The 4,989-nt window shown below is 32.3% G+C and overlaps 1 long non-coding RNA gene across 1 annotated transcript; it reads left to right on the top strand.

Moving 5' to 3' along the window:
* Window positions 1-3,238: 3,238 nt before the first annotated feature.
* On the top strand, window positions 3,239-3,914 carry LOC145008134 (uncharacterized). Its single transcript, XR_013663279.1, has 3 exons — window positions 3,239-3,326; window positions 3,465-3,610; window positions 3,896-3,914. It is a non-coding gene; the product is annotated as an uncharacterized LOC145008134 (long non-coding RNA).
* The last annotated feature ends 1,075 nt before the right edge of the window (window positions 3,915-4,989 follow it).

The raw sequence follows: 4,989 nt of genomic DNA, 5'->3' as shown, positions 1-4,989 counted from the left end.
TGAGCGTAGAAGAGCATAAGAAAGAATACATGGAATAGTACATATTAAATTAGATCATATAATATATATTAGTTTAAATGTAATCTTCAGAAAAGTCCAAATATTTTGGTTTATTGGTAATAAATAATGAAAAAGCCCTAAAATTTTGATTAATTAATGAAAAAGCCCTAAAATTTTGATTAATTAACGAAAAAATACGAGATACCGGCTAAATCGGTGAAACCGGCCACGAAGGATTAATTGGAAGTTTTAGCCGGTAATCTGTCCTTTTTTGTATACAAAGTTTAATTTGGGAGTAAATCGTAAACTGACCTAAAATATCGGGACTTTTTCGCGGATTTCCCTTAGGTCAACATATATTTATTTTGTTTCTTTAATTGTAAGTGCAAAAGACCAGAAATACCATTTTTTGATTTAATTAATTATTTAATTATTTGCTAATTTGTGATTGGTGTACTTAGGAACATAATAGTCGTTAGAAACATTTGAACCTATATAAATATATATATATATATATATATATATATATATATATATATATATATATATATATATATATATATATATATATTAAAGAATGTTCCTTTGTGAACAATATATTATCTTTATTGGTCTATATTTTTTATATTAATTGTGCCGGTTTTCTTCCATTCTTTTCAATTTTATTCATTACTAGACTAGATTGGTAGTGTTCTCAATGTTTCCTCCACCGCCTCATTCTACCTGTTCTTCTACTTTACATGCCACCTACTCAATGGCGGATCTTAGCTGTGTTCCGGGTTCCAGGCCACTGCTCCAATTCCAGCACGTGTAAAAAAAAAAGTTTTTTTTTTTTATGTTTTTTTTGTGTTTTTTCTATTGGGTGAACGTCTTATTATCATTACTAATTTAGAATTTTTAGAAATTTTTTTTAGTATCAGCCTAGCAAAACGTTCTGCCACCACTGCTACTGCCACATCGATCCTTCGGACGTATACACGCGTATATCACCACCTGCGTTTTATCGGTTGCAGCTAAGAGGCGGTCTTCGTCTGACATCTGAGACGGTCCACATTTTCTATTACAACGAAATTTCTCCCCTCCGACACGTAATTTGGAAGCAGTCGGTTGGTTCACCCCGGTCCTTTTCTACTTCTTCTTTCGTTCCTCTTCTTTCTTCAATCGTTTCAGATTTTTGGGATAATACTGTGATCGCGTTCAAGCTTTCAATCTACGCCCCTTCACTTTACCATATTTGATCTCTGAGCTGTATCACCGCCTACTGTTTCCAAACTCCACTCTTCGTGTTTGTATATCGTCACAAATCAAAAACCCAATCGATCATCACAATCTCATTACCTGTCACCACTACCGTCGATCTATTCGATTTCAGGTATCGACCATCCTCCCCTGTCTCCTCCAATTATATCACTACCGTTTATTACCCTACAACAAAAAACCCTTGAACTTCAAACTATCGTCTTCTCAAAAGGAAAACGGAAAGACGAACTAGATGTTGGAAAAAGTGGAGGAAGAGCAACCTGGCCTCCAACGACGACGACGTCGGCCATGTGGTTGATAAGAGACAAAAAAATTTAAAATCCTTTCAAAATCAGTTCGGGATAAGTGGTTGATAAGTCACCAACAGCTTAGGCTTCCCGATTTTGGCTCTGCTGGCTGGGATAGGGTGGGTTTTGGCTGGTATTGAGCCGATTTCCTGCATGTCGTCCATGTCTTGCACTCTCCTGTCTTTGCTTTTTCAATTCTTCTCATAATTAATTCAATAGAAGGAACGAAATTCATTTATTCCTTACCAGTTTCAAATTGAAGAGAGTCTGGAGAAGAAGACCTACTCACTTACAACATCATCGCTTCCACTGTTTAACAATGTCGTCCTTATCAAGGTTGTTAGATACTTCTATATAGTTTTGTGGCCACGTTGATTTCGATTCTCGTCACTTCTCCCCAAACGCTTTGACTGATTTCAATTCAATGTTGATCGAGTGATTTGGATTTGTTTCTTTGCATGTTCAATTTTGTTATTTGTCTATCCTTATATCATGATTCTTACTTCAAATCAGTTATTGATAAGTTGTAACGAGCTAGGGCGAGTCAATTGACGAGAATAGATTGGGACAGTCATCACTACCATCAGACCATTCATTGATCACGGCATCTCCACCGCTATCTCCACCTAACCACGAAAATTGGAACTCAATTCGATTATTATGAAACTCCTAGAATGGATTTTGCTAATTAACACACATACATGCGTCTACATGTTGGTTATATGCCTATGTGTTCAATTAGTTCATCTTTTCAGTTTCACGGTTAAGTTTTTCCATAAAAGATGATGATATGCTCTGTTAAAAATGTTATGGTAGAGAAACAACAATGTTGGATTGCAAGTTTTGATGATCAATTGATTTTATGCTTTTGTTTGTGTAAGGATTTGTTGAGTGGAAAAATGGCAGGGAGTTCAAGTGAGTAGTCTGGAGTAGGCAATGTCAAATGGTCAGCAGCTTTCCATTGGTGGAATGCAGATCTTCTAAGCAAATGGAGAATGGAAGTGCTCCCACATCACCTCCTTATTGGGATACAGAGGATGATGATGATTGTGGTTCTTCTTTGTTACCTTCCGTTTATAGAAACACTTGCTACTTTATAAAAAAAAATGTATATATGTGAATAATGTGCTATATTTTAGTTTGAGTCTTTGTTTAGTATGCTATAATAAAATCTAATAAATCTGTAAATGCATTTACATTATTGAATTGTCTGTAACTAAAAATTATGTAGTATAATACAACATTGATCATTTAGTCCCCTAATAATTAAGAAAATATCATTAATACGAATGAAATGAAACTTTCAAGTATTTTATAATTCATGTCACATATTGCTATTATTTGTAGAGATATGTAAGTACAATGCTACTATTGGTAAAAAAGAGTTAAGTACTTTTTTTTTTTTTTTTTTTTTTTTTTTTTGTAATTTGCCCAGTTGTCAATATTTTGTAAAACCTTTATTAAGATTTTCTTATTTTGTGTTTTGACAGATTGTGCGAAAGGGTAGAATAGGATGCTAAATCAATTGTTATGCAAATACTAAATGCAGCTTAATTTATTCATCTACAAGGAGTTGTACACCGTTATTTAAAGTCAGAGGTATCCGTTGTATATACAATTACTTATTTTTAATTTAATCTCATTTGGAACAATTGAATGATGGTTTTTAGTTTCATTTTAACATGATGATGCTTGAGTAGAACTTTCTTTTTAGTACAAAAGACGAAGATTCTCCAATGAAGGTTATAGATTTCGGTTTATCTGATTTTGTTAGACCAAGTAAGTTACCTTTTTTTTAAGACTATATTTATATATAAAAAAAATATATATATATATTTTTCCACTTTCTATGTGGCCTTCTCTTATTGGTCATTTTATATGAATCATATAGTGGTGTGAATACGAAAACAAATGCAGGTGCAGGAGGTTGCAAAGATTGTAGATATAGGAGTTATTCGAGCAAACCTACAAAGGATGCCACTGTGTATTCTGGTGGATGTGCAACTTTTGATCTTCGATTACATGTTTCCAAGGACATCCCCGGTGCTTTTGTTCACTCTCAGGTATACGTGTCATCATTTATGCAAAATTGAAGTATTATAGTTGTAGGGATATGTACAGATATATGTGTATTGGATTTTTTTTTTTTTTCATATTATGGTTGTAGGGATATGTACAGATATATGTGTATTGGATTTTGTTTGTTCTACACTCTCTACTAGAAACCGTATTCATCTTACAACTGTAAAGGATGTGATTGTGTATTCTAGTGGATGTCTATGCATTTTTTTAGATCAAGTCTTATTCAATTTGACTGCTTGTTTCTGTATATGATCTTGTGTATGCAGACTGTATGTTGCTAGGTGTTTGCTGTAAAGTATGTCTATTTGTGATCATCTATGTATGTGACTATGTTTGACCGATTTTACCTATATGATTGTCGGATTCAAATCCGACCCCTTCAAATCCGACCCCCACAAAGCAGGGATACTTCACTCATTATGATTACAATTATAATGACAATAAAAATAGTTATTATTATATATTTATGATTTCTTTATAAATTTTAAAAGGTAGTTAAACTAAAAAAAATATTTATACATTTTTATAGTATAAAAATCTTTTTGTACATTTAAATAATGCTTTTATATATATATATATATATATATATATATATATATATATATATATATATATATATATATATAAAGTCGTCTAAAAGGTTAATTTATATATAAATTATGTATAAAAATGTTTTTTAATCTTAATGAATATGTTTTTATATTTAAATACGTATTAAAAACGTTTGTTAAATGCATATAATAGTAATATTAATAATATTATTTATAAAAAAAAAATAATAGTAACAATAATGAAAGAATTCTGAAACGTTATATTATATATCTACTTTTTGCATTTTTAATATTAATAATATTATCTATGGCAATTTTTTCTCTTAAATAAAGAGGCTTGCCACGTTTTACAAGAAGGGCACAATGCTAGGACGTGAAATAATGTAAAGGTTGTGCCCCCTCCTAAGGAAAAGAAGCCACTCGGTAGGCCTAAAAAAACTCTAATGAAAGACCTCCGAGAGGACCATCTGCAGCTACAAGTGGTGGTAGAGGCGGAAAAGGACCAACAAAGGCAAGAGGTGGAAGAGGATCATTTGCAGGTACAAGTGGTGGTAGAGGAGGAAGGTCATTTATTGATGAAATCTTTGATTCACCAATGGAAAATAAAGTTATAGACATGTTTGATAATTTTGAGAAAGAACTACGTAGGGCTGAAATGGAAAGGAGAGAAGGTGAACCTATGTTGCAATTCCCTGAATCTCAATTTGATGAAGGAGTTCCTATAGCTCAAGATGATGGAGTGGTCGAAACTCAAGATGTAGTGCGTGAAACTCAATTTGATATTGAAAATGGTAAGAAATAATTATATA

The sequence above is a fragment of the Lactuca saligna genome, chromosome 8, assembly GCF_052625555.1.
Source record: "Lactuca saligna cultivar CGN05327 chromosome 8, ASM5262555v1, whole genome shotgun sequence".
Classification (NCBI taxonomy): Eukaryota; Viridiplantae; Streptophyta; class Magnoliopsida; order Asterales; family Asteraceae; genus Lactuca; species Lactuca saligna.
Note: the sequence above shows the minus strand (reverse complement) of the source record. Positions and strands in the feature narration are given on the sequence as shown.